Consider the following 15951-nt stretch of genomic DNA (forward strand, 5'->3'; position numbering starts at 1 on the left):
GCTAAAGTTCAAGCTGTCGGATCCCTTCCATTAGTTCTTGATAGCGGCTTCACTCTTAGACTGAATAATGTAGTTTATGTTCCTTCCATGAGGAGGAATTTCATTTCAGTTTTGATGTTAGATGATGATGGTTTTCATTGTAATTTTGGAGACAATAAATGCATTCTTAAATTTAATTTAAATATTATTGGTCTTGTCATCCGACAAGACAAACTTTATATGCTTCCTCTTAATAAATACTCTGTGTCGATAAATGTCTATGATGTAAGTCATAAGAGAAAGAGAAGTACAATTAATGAGACTTCTTCGAAACTGTGGCATTGTCGTCTAGGCCACATTTCGAGGGGGAGAATGGAGCGTCTCATTAAGGAAAAGATTCTTCTCCGATTCTGACCATTGCATAGATTGCATTAAAGAAAAATATGTTAAGCAAATAAAGAAAGGAGCCACTTAGAGCACAAGATTATTAGACTTAATTCACACGGACATCTACGATCCTTTTCCTGTGACATCAGTTGACAGTTTTGATTCTTTCATTACCTTCACTGATGATTTCTCCCGTTACAGCTATATCTACCCCATTAAAGATCGATCTGAGTCTCTCGACAAATTTAAGATATTTAAGGCTAAAGTAGAAAATCAGCACAACCTGAAGATTAAAGTAGTGAGATCGGATCGCGGGGGAGAATATTATGTGAGACATGCCCCATATGGGCAAATCCCTGGTCCTTTTGCCAGATTCCTTCAGGAAAATGGCATAATAGCCCAATATTCTACACCTGGTGAACCTCGGTAAAACAGGGTAGCTGAGTGACGCAACCGCACGCTTATGTACATGATGCGAAGTATGCTCAGCTATTCTAGTTTACCAACTGGACTATGGATGGAGGCACTTAAGACAGCTGCACACATTCTTAATCGGGTTCCCAGTAAATCAGTTCCAAAAACACCTTATGAATTATGGACTGGGAGAAAACCCTCGTTAAAGTATTTACACATATGGGGCTGTGCAGCTGAAGCTAAAATCTTTAATCCATATATTGGGAAATTAGATCCTAAGGCAACTAGTTGTCACTTTATCGGGTATCCTGAAAGATCAAAGGGGTATCGCTTTTACTGTCTAGATAGGATCACTAAGTTCGTAGAAATAAGACACGCTGTGTTTCTTGAGAGCGGGGATCTGGAGCCCAGGAAAGTTAATCTCGAGGAAAAGCGGGTTTATGTTCCTACACCACTGATCCAAGAGCCCTACATCCCTATGCCCCAGGTGATTGCACCTTTAGTAGAAACTAATGTAAGTGCACCCCCTGTTGAGGTCTCTGAAATTCCTAACGATACACCTAACGATGAGCCTCAGCAGTCCCCTGCAGTGCATAATGAACCAATCAGGAGATCACAGCGTGAGAGAAGACCTGCCATCTAGAACGATTATGTTGTTTATATGAATGAAGATGTTAATGACATAGGGAAGATAGAAGATCCCAACTCATATAAAGAGGCCATGATGAGTGAGCATTCGTCTAAGTGGCTTAATGCCATGAATGACGAATTAAAGTCTATGAGCGATAATGATGTGTGGAACCTAGTAGAAATCCCTGATAGAGCCAAAACAGTAAGCTCTAAATAGGTCTACAAAACTAAACATGACTTTAATGGAACATCGAAAGGTTCAAAGCAAGGCTCGTAGCTAAAGGCTTCTCGCAAAGAGAAAGAATCGATTATAATGAAACTTTCTCTTCTGTATCAAGTAAAGATTCTTTCAAAATAATTATGGCGCTCACAGCGCATTATAATTTAGAGCTGCATCAGATGGATGTAAAAAAGACATTCCTTAATGGTGACTTGGAAGAAAATATTTACATAGCTCAGCCGGAAGGTTTTGTCATGAAAGGCAAGGAACATTTGGGATGTCGCCTTAAGAAATCAATTTATGGTCTAAAGCAAGCGTCTAGGCAGTGGTATCTCAAGTTTGATAAAGTCATTAGAAATTTTGGCTTTAAAGAAAATAAAGTTGATAACTGCATTTATGTAAAGTTTAAAGGGGGGAAATTCACCATCTTAGTTCTTTATGTGGATGATATCTTATTGGCCAGCAGTGATAAGGATATGCTGTTTGAGACCAAGAGATTTCTTTCCTCTAATTTCGATATGAAGGATCTCGGTGAAGCCTCTTATGTTCTTGGCATTGAAATTCACCGAGATCGGTCCAAAAGAGTATTAGGTTTGTCTCAAAAGGCATACATTGATAGAGTACTAAAGAAATACAATATGCATAAGTGCTCTGCCATGCCTGCTCCTATTGTTAAGGGCAATAAGTTTGGGACATTTCAATGTCCAAGGAACCAATATGAAATTGATCAAATGAAGTCGGTTCCTTATGCTTCAGCTGTCGAAAGCATTATGTATGCTCAATTATGTACACGCCTTGACTTAGCTTTTGTGACCGGGATGCTTGGCAGATATCAGTCAAATCCAGGATCGGATCACTGGAAAGCCATTAAGAAAGTCCTTCGCTATTTGCAAGGCACTAAAAACTACATGCTCATATTTAGAGAATCCGATAACCTCGAGGTCGTTGGTTATTCGGATGCAGACTTTGCGGGGTGTGTAGACACTAAGAAATCTACGTCAGGTTATATCTTCACCCTCGCTGGAGGAGCTATCTTGTGAAAAAGCTCCAAACAGATACTTACAACATCTTCAATGATGCAAGCTGAGTTTGTAGCATGTTATGAGGCTACTGGGCAGGCTGTATGGCTAAAGAACTTTATCCGGGATTAAGAGTGGTCGACAATATTTCAAAACCACTTACGTTATACTACGACAATCAACCCGCAGTTTTCTATACGAGTAACAACAAGTCGAGTGGTGCTGTCAAACACATCGATATTAAGTATCATGTTGTGAAAGATAAAATCCAGGATCAAACAATAAGTGTCAAGCATATAAGTACTAAGTCAATACTTGCGGATCCGCTCACTAAAGGCTTATCACCCCATATTTTTTGTGATCATGTTGCCGGCATGGGGTTATTGGAAAGCCTATGATTCTGAATAAGAGGACTATAATGCAAACCAACTCCCATTAGGAATAACGAATTTCCATTTTGAGATGAAATAGTGTACTATAGGTTTTTGGATTTCAGTGGCATTTAATTAGCCGTTGTAATGCTTTCCCTTGGTGTACTATTTCATTTAGAGTGGGATTATGATGTTAGCCTTACGATCAAGTGGGAAAATGTTAGAATTGATCTCGGCTGATGTATCCTAACGAGACCGAGATATGGGGAGTCCCGTACGCACCACGATCGGAGGCGCAACCAACACATGGTTGTGGTCCCGAGTCAAGCAGCACCATATAAATAAGGGTTCCGGCTCCTTACGGTGGGTAATCTAATCCCGTGAGGTTCCAAACACCCTAACAAACCCTTTCCCGATCCTAACAAGACGCTGAATCGACTCGAAGACCGTCGCCACTGCAGCGACTAACCAAGGACCGAATGGGTTTTCCAGGCTCCGGTATGTGTTCACGCTTCCGCTTTTAGGGTGTTTGATCTTAGAGCTAACTATAATAATAGTTAAGTGAAGATTTACTTCTAATAATCTATAGTAGTACATCAAGATTCTGCTATACCATAATGCCAAGAACCTTTTGCAACTGAACAAGAACACAATAGCCTTGGTCCTTGGATTCCAAGTAATCCATGTTAGACGAGTAGACCCCCAGACAATGAACCTCAATAATTGGGAATCAACATGTGTGCAAGTTGCATGCTGAATGTAGAAACGTCCACTAAATCCCATGCATGGTACTCTAGTTAGATCATCCAATCATATTCTTTTCATTTTATTTCCTTCATGATTCCCATCTCTGTTTTCATTCTTTTTATTTTCTCTAATCTTTAACAACTTCCCTCTGAAAGGATTCGTGAATGGAAAGGAGAGATAATCCCGTCTTAGAGGGAATGACCTTAAGAATCCATTCGTGACAGAAACCGTGAAGAGAAACTATTGGAGCGCGAATGAATTCTCGTCCGCAAAGGAAATCCATTAAGGATGGTCTTACATCCATCATTTTCTGAGTTGGACTGATCTCAAAGTAATAGCATTAATTAACCATAAATCTCAACTATATTACATTTTAAGAAGTTAGTAAAATCGTAATATTATGAAAGTATTTTTTTTAGCTAAATCCACTTGTATCTCTTTCCATCGGGCGGCGATCAAAATATCTATAAAGGCTTTACTAGCTAAAGTGAAAATAAGTTCAATTGCATCTCTAAAGTACTTGTTTTAGGAGTACTATAGTAAAGAAATATATTGCTTTTTGTATGGAAGATCCATCTGGAAGTTTATACCACTAAAACGATCGCACTACGTACTACTGACAAGAAACTCTTCGCTAATCACAGAGGGGAGAGGAGTACTATTCCATACGCAGAACAGCACTCTCTAAAACAAATGGTAGAACTGACCCACTAGCCCTCGAGCTGTCAACAAGCAAATGGTACAGTTGCTGCCACCTGCCATGCACCGCCGTCGAGCTTCTGAAGGCAAGCACAGGGCAGCGCATTGCGGGCCGGGCAAATCCCACCGACGGGCCAATAAAAGCATCTGGCCACCCCGGAGACACAGGAGACAGGGGCCACGAGAAAAAATGAGCATGCAAGGCAGACAAATGCGCTGGCAATATTCAGGCAGTCTGCCGAGCGAGCAACGACAGGGACAAGGAAACACAAGCACGGGAGACTTGTGCACATCGGGTTGGAGGGCTGGAGGCTGGTTGCCAGGAGAATCCGGCTCTCTCTCGTTCTCTTGGCCTCTCGGCGCTCCATTAGCCTTGTGGCCGGCTACCCTCTACAAACGCAGAGCTCTGGGCAGCTTGCATGGTCAACTCGGCTCTCTCAAAACTGAAGTCGATGCTCACAAATCAGAATACACACGTCCCTTTCGTTTCACTTGTATCATCTTGATATAATGTTAATACATAATAAAACTAACATTTTTTTTAAAAAAAAAGCAGAGACGGTGTGAATGAGGACAACTGGACAAGGCTCGCTGAAGAGTCAAAAGGGATGGGGCAAACGAACGGTGGTACAATTTGACAGACACCGAAAATAACGTTTCTGACAGGCAGGGGGACGTGAGTGCAAGTCGTGCAGCGGCAGCACTGCACAGGACACAAGTGGCGTTCAGCGTTCAGCATTCTGCGTCGATGCATGATCTCTGTCGTGCTAGATCTGCTGATGTAATATGTGTACGTTCGGTTGCCTCGATAGGATTGTAGGCTCATGTTTATGACTAAAGCTTGTCACGTTTGCAGGTTGAAGCAATACTTCACTGACTGCATTGCCTCTGACAAAAATTAGTTACCGAGCTGGGCCACGCTCGCTCACGGACAGTGCTCTCGTGCTGTAATAACCGGACCTGGCCTGGTCGGCGCAGGTTCTTACTGTTGGGTCAGATGACCTAGCCTGAACCAACCGGACCGATCAGGAGGGGGAAATGACCACCGCAGGGTTTAAAATTTCGACGGTTACCGAGTGAATATGGCGGTTGTGATCTTATCGTTCCGGCTCGATTTTAAAATACGAACGGTTATCAAATTTGAATTCAAAAATTCTAATCGGATTTAAAAAATAAAAAATTTCATAAAAAAACTAGAGGTAATTCTAAGACTATCCGTGAAAATAAATTAAAAAAATGACGTTTGCATCGAGAAATATGTGCTCAAGTATTGTAACTTTGGAAAAGGCCGAAAACAGAAAAAGACTGAAACAGGCCGAATGCACACTAAAAATAGCCCGTTTCGGCCCAACTCAATGGGATAAGACCGTTGGCTCTGCCACGAGCTCATCCATGTGTTCATCGGTTTAGCCACAACAAAAACTTCACCTCCCCCGTGAGCTCCACCAGATCCGCCGAGTCGCCGAAGCAATCTAGAGGAGAAAGCTCATAAATCGGTCGAGAGATGGCGGTAACCAAGCGCATTTGAGCGGTAACCGAGCGCATCGCGGGGAGCTTCTCGCGTCTGGCGACCGAGTGCATCGCAATGGTAATCGAGCTTGTGCGGTCAGTAAGTCGCTAAATCTGAGCGATTTATTGCTTAAATAGGTCGGTTACCGCTAGTAAGGAGCTTGGTAGTGTGATTCGACGTTGATGCGGTCGATTTTTCATGTGATTCACTCGGTTATCGGCAGAATCCGCTCGATTACCGAGCTTGATTAGGGTTAGCTCTAAGTGGTTAGTATCGGTTAGTATTGGTTAGCACTTAGTACTTAGTTTAACTCAATGTTTACTCTACGTTGGAATTTGTGAAGTGCTAATAGGATGATACATGTTGTTTTGTAGTAATCGATGACGGATAGAGATGTGATGTGGCAGAGACAATTTGGCCCTGGGGTTAGGTGTAATTACTGCAATAAGGAAAAGAAAGGCGGTGGTGTCACAAGGTTGAAATAACATTTGGTAGGGCGCGGATCGAATGTTATACATTGTGATAGCGTGCCTTCATATATGCGTGATTACTTCAGACGTGAACTGGATAGGGCAAGAGATAAGAAGAAGGGAAGGTCTGAGGAGAGGCTTCAGAGGCAAGAGTTCAGGTAGATTTGACAAGTGATAATGAGGAGACGGAAGAGAAACAAGTACAACGTGCAATGGCTCAGTGTAGGGAGGAGGAAGAGTTTAGGAGGATGGTAGGTGAGTCCTACGAGCATGGAGGTGGTAGTGGAAGTGTTAGATGAGATAATGTGTTAAAAAGGATGCTTAGGAGGGCATCTTCAACCAGGGAGCCACCACCAAGTGTCAGACATTATAATGTTGCTATAGCAAAAACCCTATATAGCAAAGGATTGACACCGGATTATGGAGTGCAAAGGGAAAGAATGCAAATGCAGCTATTGGTTTGGCATGGTCCAAATTTTTTCACACTTCAAGTATTCCTGATAGAAGGGTGGATGACACATTCTTTGTTGTTGCAGTGAAAGAAACACAGAAATAGGGTGAGTGACAAAGTTTGTAGCAAAATTTATTATTGTCGTATTTATTTCTTTTTGACTTATGACCATCTGTTATATAACAGGAGAGGGTGTCCTATCTCGAACTGATCGAGATATATATGTTAAGTACCTGAACAAGAACAACAGTGCATTGAAGAGGATATTTGACAAATGGAAGTTAGAATGGTCAGAGTATGGTATGACTATCATGTGTGATTTTTGGACTGGATGGACGCACATAAGTATTATTAATTTTCTTTTATATTGCAATGCTTGTATATTTTTTCATAAATCTGTAAATGTGACTGGCTACAGTCAAGATGCCAAGTATTTGAACAAGGTATATTGTTTTGCTACGTTGTTAACTTAGTATTGCAATTGTTGCGTATTTATTTGGTTGATTCGTTTATGCAGAAGATAAGATCAGTGGTCAACGATGTGGGGCTAGAAAATATTGTACAGATCGGGACTAATAATAGGTCCAACTATAAAAAGGCATATAAGGTTCTCAGAAGGGAGTATCCTGAAACTGGTGGTACTGAATGTGATGATAATTTACTTTCTGTAACTATTTTTCTATATACCATGGTAACTAAATATTTTTACCTTGTAGGTTGCATGTGGTGTGGATACTATGCAAACTAACTTTGGTAAGTATTGATGGATGGCATGTGATTGTGTTTCTAGCTTTTGTATGGATAATTCAACAAATTTATTAATTTGAGGTGCTACTTATGTAATGTATGTATATATTCGATGAAACAATTATATGGTCATGCTTGTATTGTTATTAGTATCTATTTGTTTCCTTAGAAATATCCAAAATATAGCAAAGGACATGCCAAAAAATTCTCATTTTTACAATTTTTCCCTATGTATGATATATGCAAGGAGTAGATTTTATGATTAGACAAAATATAGCAAATCTCATGCCATATTTGTTTCTATTTTTGCTGAATTTTTTGTTATTTTTTTTTATTTTCCTAGAACTTCATGGAAATTCGAACAATTCGTTCGATAACCGCCAAAATTGGATTGGTTATTGTCCAAAATTGCTCGAATTTTGACTAGTTTGGTTATCGTAAAAATCGTTTCATAAATCGTATAAACCGATCGGTTACCGGTCCAATTCACTCGGTAACTGACAATCTAATTCAATCGGATTTTGGCATCGATTTGCAAATTTGATCAATTGAATTTGTACGGATTTTTACCGAATTTCGAGTAGTTATCGTAATAACCGCGGTTTTTCGGTAACCGTTGGCCTCGGTTTTCGTACGCCAAACGAATTGTAAACCTCGACCACCGCACGTACCAAATGGACGTAAGTAGAACGAATCAGTTGGAGGACTATTCGCCAAACATGGCATGGGTGGCTCGGTCGAGACTCGAGAAGGTTGCTTGAGCCCAAGCTTGTTTCTATCCACTCCCTCCTATTTAAAATAAATATTATTTTAAATATTGATATCTAAAATACAATTTTGATAACTACTTTTTATTCTAATATATTTATAAAACATAGCAAATGTATATTATTATGAAAATACTTTTCAACACAAATTTATTTATATTATTTTTAAATATCTAAACTCAATACATAATAAAAAATTTATAGTTAAAATTTAAAATAATTAACTACGTATAATCTAAAACTATACTTATTTTTGTACTAGAGGAGCAACTCGTAGTTCTCCGCTCACTCAGGCTCGTGCTTTGTTCAATTGAATGTCACTCGTACTAGTAACCTTCTAAGGCGCAGGCTCCTGTGAGGATTTTTTAAATAATATTATTTTATTGAAATTATAAAATATTATTTGAAAATAGAAAAATTGTAAATATAAGTGCCAGCGGCACTCAATCAAATAATATTATTTAAAAAAAATTCCTCCTGTACGCATATATGTGTGGGACGAAGTCGATGACCATGTCAGACGTTCACTCACTCGGTCACTCTACAGTAAGGTTTGTTTTTTATTTAGAAGTAGAAAGCTAAATTAAATAGTTTGTTTCTGAAAATTGTTTTTAAAGTAAAAGTTAACAAAAGTTATTATTATTATTAGAAATCAAAAGCCGATTTGATAAGATTTTATAGCTTATGAGAAATAATTATGTGAGAAGTATTATATATATTATATATTTTATTCGTATCAAAGTCAATTAGAAGTAACTTTTCAACAACAGTTGTTTTAAAAAATTTAGTCTAACCAAACAGACACTAAACGGTGGGATGAGGGGCGGCACGAGCAACAAGTGCACACGCACACTGCTCGGTTGGCGCGAATCGAACCGCCCGCGCCAGGCGTGGATGGCTCTGTGTCCACGACGACACATGAGCCGTGGATTCTAAGCTTGCAAAAAGGCCATGCCACGCCACTCTGTATTCTCTTATTCCATGCAGGAATGGAATGGAAGGAGCCGGATGGATGCACATCCTTGATCCCGGTCGCATCATGCGGGTGCCAACCGGTTTAGCCGAAAAGGCCCGCATGTTTGAGTCCTGGCTAACGGGCCAAGAGGGATGTGGTGATCGGTGAGGGTTTATTTTTGAATTTTGGCACATCGCGTGATCAACGTGAGGTTTGTGTGATCACTCTTATTCAAATATAATATGATTTGGTGACCAATCTTTTTATAATATAATATGGTCCCATGATTAGTTATTTATAATCGTAGGACGTTCATATCTAACCTATCTGATCACATTTATTGATATCTACTTAAATATATTTTTTTACTGAAGTCCCCCTCTAGCAAATAAAGTCTGGATCGGCGCAAATGGGCTCATTGTAAGCTTTTCAGAATATCTAAGGTCGTCTAAACAGACTTCGTATAAGAGAATTATGCACATTTTACTGACGTGTTGACCTAAGACTCAACCACGACCACGACCATGACCATGACTTCGACCACGACCACGACCATGATTAGAGCTCAGCCTCGAGTCTAAGTAGACTTAAACTTCGAGGGGTGACGTCCGGATAAGGTGGTGGTACTTCTTTCACATTCCTAAGCAATAAAATATCATAAGAATTTAGTAGTAATCCATCAAAGGAAGCATGAACAGCGAGAAACGAGTTCAACTAGTGATCTAATTGTCGTGCACATGCTGTTGTAATTGGATCTTATATGATTTAAGGATTATTAGCGGTATTGATCGTATTCGAAGGAGCCATGGGCTCATCCTCCTCCCCCTCTTTAATTGGAGTCGTTCTCGACTCAAGCTCTTCTTCTTCTCCTAAGTAGGGCTTCAAATCTGAAATTTTAAGTGTGGGACTAATCCCAAAATCTATAGGTAAATCCAATTTATATGCATTGTTATTGATTTTCTCAATTATCTCAAATGGTCCATTAGCTCTAGACATCAACTTTGATTTTCTTAATTCTAGAAACCTATCATTTCTCAAATATAACCAAATTAAATCACCCGGTTCAAATTTTATTTCCTTCCTACCTTTACTTCCAGCAATCCTATACTTTTCAGTCATACTCTCTATATTCTTTTTAGTTTTTTCATGCAACTTAAGAATAAATTCAGCACGTTTCTTAGCATCTAAATTAAGTCTTTCAAAAGTAGGCAAAAGTAGTAAATTAATAGAAGCGCAAGGATTAAATCCATATACTACCTGGAACGGATTTACTTTGGTGGTGGAGTGTACCGACATATTGTAAACAAATTCAATATGTGGTAAACATTCTTCCCACATCCTCAAATTTTTTTTTAGAACAACCCGTAACATGATCGATAATGTATGATTGACAACCTCTGTTTGACCGTCAGTCTAGGGATGACACGTGGTAGAAAATAGCAGCTTCATCCCCAATTTGTTCCAAAGTGATATCAGAAGTGACTCAAAAATTTGTGTCATGATCCGAGACGATAGTATTAGATACTCTATGTAGTCAGCTATATTTGTAGCATCATCGCTCTTATGACAAGATATAAAATGTGCCGTTTTAGAAAATCTAGCCACAACTACAAATATGTTATCCCTCCCCCTCATTGTCCTAGACAGTCCTAAAAAAATCCATAGAAATATCCTCCCATGGTGGACTAAGAACAGAAAGATGCATATAAAGATCATGTGAATTTAAGCGAGACTTAGTTTTTTGTAAGTAGTATAACGTAAAACGTAGCGCTTGATGTCACGTCTCATCTTTGGCCAAAAGAAGTGGGTGGTTAGCACATCTACAGTCTTCTTTGATCCAAAATATACCATCAATCCTCCTCCATGCGCCTCCTATAACAACAAAAGATGAACGGAACTAGCTGGAATACATACCTTGTTAGCACAATAGAGCAATCCTTTATTCAGCACATATTTATTCCATATTTTCCCTTCTTTACAATATTTAAGAACTTCTTTAAAGTCTAAATCAGTAGCATATAAATCCTTAATAGTCTCTAAACTAAAAATCTTATGATCAAGTTGAGATAACATGTTACAATGCCTAGAAAGCGCATCAGCAATCATATTGTCCTTCACTTTCTCATGCTCTATGACATATGGAGAATACTCAATAAATTCGACCCATTTAGCATGTCGTTTATTCAATTTAGCTTGACTCCTAATGTGTTTCAGCGATTCTTGATCAGAATGTATAATAAATTCTTTAGGTCATAGACAATGTTGCCAAGTTTCAAGCACACGAACTAAAGCATATAATTCTTTGTCATAGGTAGAATAATTCAGACTTGACCCACTTAATTTCTCACTAAAATAAACAACAGGTTTACCTTCTTGAATTAACACACCTCTAATTCCAATCCTGCTACAATCACACTCTAGCTCAAGGGTCTTACCAAAATCAGGGAGTTGGAGTAAAGGAGAGTAAAGGAGTATGGGTAAGTTTCTCTTTCAACAACTTGAATGCTTTTTCTTCTTTCTTCGTCAAGTCATTCAATAGGACAACAATGGTGCTCAAATCTCACACAAAGCGCCAATAGAAACACACAAGACCATAAAAACTTATCACTTTAGTAACAAACTTAGGGGTTGACCAGCTCTTTATTGCTTCAATTTTTGCTTCATCCACTTCTATTTCCTATGGAGTAACAACATAGCCAAGAAAAGAGACTCGATCCGTGTAAAAGATGCACTTTTCAAGGTTACCGAACAAATGTGCATCTCTCAAAGCATTAAAAACAACACGTAGATGATCATAGTGCGACTCATGTGGCTTTCTATAAATCAAGATATCATCAAAGTATACCACCACAAATCTTCCAATAAAAGCACATAAAACTTTGTTCATCAATCACATGAAAGTACTAGGTACATTAGTTAACCCAAAAAGCATTACTCACCACTCATACAAGCCAAAATTAGTTTTAAACGCAATTTTTCATTCATCTCCAAGTTTCATTCTAATCTAGTGGTAACCACTTCGCAAGTCGATTTTAGTGAAAATTATAGAACTACTCAACTCATCGAGCATGTCATCTAGCCTAGGAATAGGATGACGATATCTTATAGTAATATTGTTGATGACTCTATAATCAACACACAAACATCAACTACCGTCTTTCTTAGGAACCAAAAGAATAGGAACAACACAAGGACTAAGACTTTCTTGTATGTACCCACGATCCAAAATGACTTGGGTTTGTCGCTGAATTTCCTTAGTCTCTTCTGGCTTGATCCTATATGCAGCACAGTTTGGCAAAGTTACTCCCTGAATCAAATCAATTTGATGTTCTATTCCTCGAATTGGTGGTAATCTTGGGGGTACTTTAGCTGAAAAACATCCACAAACTCCTGCAAAAGGTTAGCAACAGCAGAAGGCAAAGAGCTAGATATATCATCAAGTGAAACTAAAGTATCTTTGCATATCAAAGCATATCATGGCAGCTCAATTTCATAAATTTTAGCAAGGTTAGATTTTATAGCAAGCATAACACAACCTTTCAATTTAATTCTATCGGACTTAGAAATTGTTGTCACCTTCTCCTTTTTGGGTGGAAAAAATTGTTTTGCTACTTGCTAATTTTCAGATTCATGCTTATCCTCTTTTCTCTTATTTTTATATATCTCTTTTTCACATTTCACAATTTTAGAAGGGGTTAAAGGTAGAAAGGTTATTTTTCCTTTACATATAAGGGTGTACTTATTACTTCTACCATGATGTATTGCATCTGTATCAAATTTCCATGGTTGACATAGCAAAAGAGAGCATGCTTGCATGGGTACTACATCAAAATTATCACAATCATGGTATGAACCAATAGAAAAATGCACCCTAGTTATTTGCATTACCTTCATCTTACCGTTGTTGTTGAACCATTGAATATGGTAAGGGTGAGGATGGGTTCTTGTTGGCAAGGCAAGCTTCTCGATCAAATCTGAGCTTACCAAATTGTTACAGCTCCCTCCATCAATAATGACATGAACACGATAATCCTTGACTGTGAGAAACATCTGAAAGAGATTATGGCATTGTAGTTATTCCGCTTACTCTATTTGAGTGCTTAACATTCCCTACACAATGAGGGTCCTATAATTCTTCGTGACAGCAGCACCGAATTCTTCCTCACGGTCGATATATGTCTCGTGTTCGTCCTCTTCACCTGTAAGGTTAGCTACAAGAGCATATTCATCCTCAACATCACTAGCACTTACATATCAGCCATCTTTTGTTGCAATATACGCTCGCTGGCTTGGGCAATCCTTCATGGCATGACCCATCCCCTTACATTGATGGCAAATAATCCCAGTCATGCGACCAGCCGAAACAACTGAAGAAGATATCTTCGCTGGAACTTGCACACTAGCAGATTTGCTTACCTCGGGAGCATGTAATGTGTCAAGGGTACTGCTAAACACGCCCTACTTGAGAAGAGGGAAGCAGACCGTGAAGCTGAACGTGGGGCTATTTTTTCTTGACCCGGCATTGATTTTGAAGTAGTCGAGCTTCCAAAATTATTCCTTGGTTTTTGTTGTCATCCCTGCAATTCTTTTTCTGCCAAACATGCAAGTCGGAACAACCTAGGAATGCTATCATATTCTTTGTAATCGACTGTCCTGAATTTCACGCCTTAACCCTTTATAAAAGCATGCAATTGCAGCCTCTTCATCCTCAATAATATCACAACGCAGCATGCTAATTTGTAGCTCCTGATAATACTCTTCTACAGAACTATCACTTTAGTTTAAGTACTGCAATTTCTTACGCAAATCACATTTAAAAAAAGGTGGAACAAATCTGTTACGCATATCAACCTTTAAAGCATTTCATATAGTAATTGCTAATCTGTCAATGCATACCCTATCCAAATCTAAATACTTTTCAGCATTATAAGCACCCTCAAAAAATGGTATAGTAAACTTAACCTTAGCAAATAGATCATCATTAATACAATATTTCACCTGCCATGGTTTGTAGCAGACAGAAGATAACAAAAGATATTATCCCTATTGACTACTAGGTGGTGGAAAGTGAAGTGGAGTCACACATTCTCAAGCATTTTACCACGCTTTTGCAAGTGTTCTTACCAATTACAACAGTTGGCACAACTGGTGCCTGATTCGTGATACCTTACCGGGTGCGAGTGAGGTAGTTGCAAGAGAAGAAATTGTTCTGATCGAGAGAAGGTGTGGCTTGGCAGGAAGTATTTAGTAGCAAGGAATAGCAATAATAGAAATTAGATTAGCAAAGCTGAATAAAAGTCCACATTACTCGTCACAGCTGTTGGCCTGAACACGTTCCTAGAATTAGCTCAAGCAAGCCGGAAACTATAACAGAAACAAGCACAATACAATAAAATTCGCAATGCAGACTACTTTTTTTAATTCTCTCTCTTTTTTGAAACTCTTTGCTTCTTGCTTTTTTTTGCGAATGTGACACAAACTCAAAACTCTTCTACTGCCTTTTCTAAGACCAATGAGGTACGTGGGTCACAAACGTTTTCTAGAGAGTAGGGGTATAAAGGTAAAAAAAAGATACTCTCTCTATCTCTTAATTTTGGCTACCTCTATTTTGGCTATGGTGGTTAGATCTGAGAAGGTGGGTGACCCTGACTAAGTAGTCGTAGCGACTAGATGGTTGGACCCCGAGTAGGTGGTCGGAGTGATTGGTCGGAACCCGAGTGGATGGTTGCGGCGACTAGATGGTCGGACCCCAAGTGGATGGTTAGAATGACTGGTTAGAACCCGAGTAGGTGGTCGAAGTGACTGGTCGAACCCCGAGTGGGTGGTCAGAGTGACTACTCGGCTATAATAGATAAGGACTCGATGCTAGAAAAATAGTACACAAAGACTTGACCAGCAACAAAGACACTGACGATGGACTCAAACTCAACAACACCAAAATTGAAAACAAAATTACGAAGGGCACAAAGTGGTTTGGATATCAGAATAACTATGATTTAAATCTTTTTGTGGGGCAATTTTCTAGACTCTAGGTAATAGAATAAAACTAAACAAAGGAAATAACTGAGATTACCTAACATGCAACCGAAGCTCTAATACCACATGATGCGGGGATGCCCGATCTTCCGTAGGTAATATGATAAGTCGATTTGGTGGAGCTTTGACGTTCATGATCTAAAGGCTTCGATCGGAACAAATCAAGAACCCTTACAACCACTACTCCGTGGTTATCAACCGTGCCAAGACATGGTTGACCTCGCTAAGAAGGCTTTTTCTGCCAGCAAATCAAGAACACAAGCAAGAACAGGTAGATGCAATCTGAATATTGCTGATTACCAATGAAGTACTCGAGTTAGAGTTCAACTAATCAATAAACGGCGAAACTATCTAAAATAGAATAATCTAAGCTAAACCTAAGCCTAAATTATGATAGCTACTGTATATTTCTAGGAGGGAGGAGGTCAACCTAGGATTGTGCAGTCGTGGAAAGAGGCGTACACAACTTGGACTCCGACCCCGACACGATTACAAGACCCAATTAGGTAAAAAACTGTGGCACATCATTTATTTCTTTGACTCTGACTA

Source organism: Phragmites australis, chromosome 1, assembly GCF_958298935.1.
Source record: "Phragmites australis chromosome 1, lpPhrAust1.1, whole genome shotgun sequence".
NCBI lineage: Eukaryota > Viridiplantae > Streptophyta > Magnoliopsida > Poales > Poaceae > Phragmites > Phragmites australis.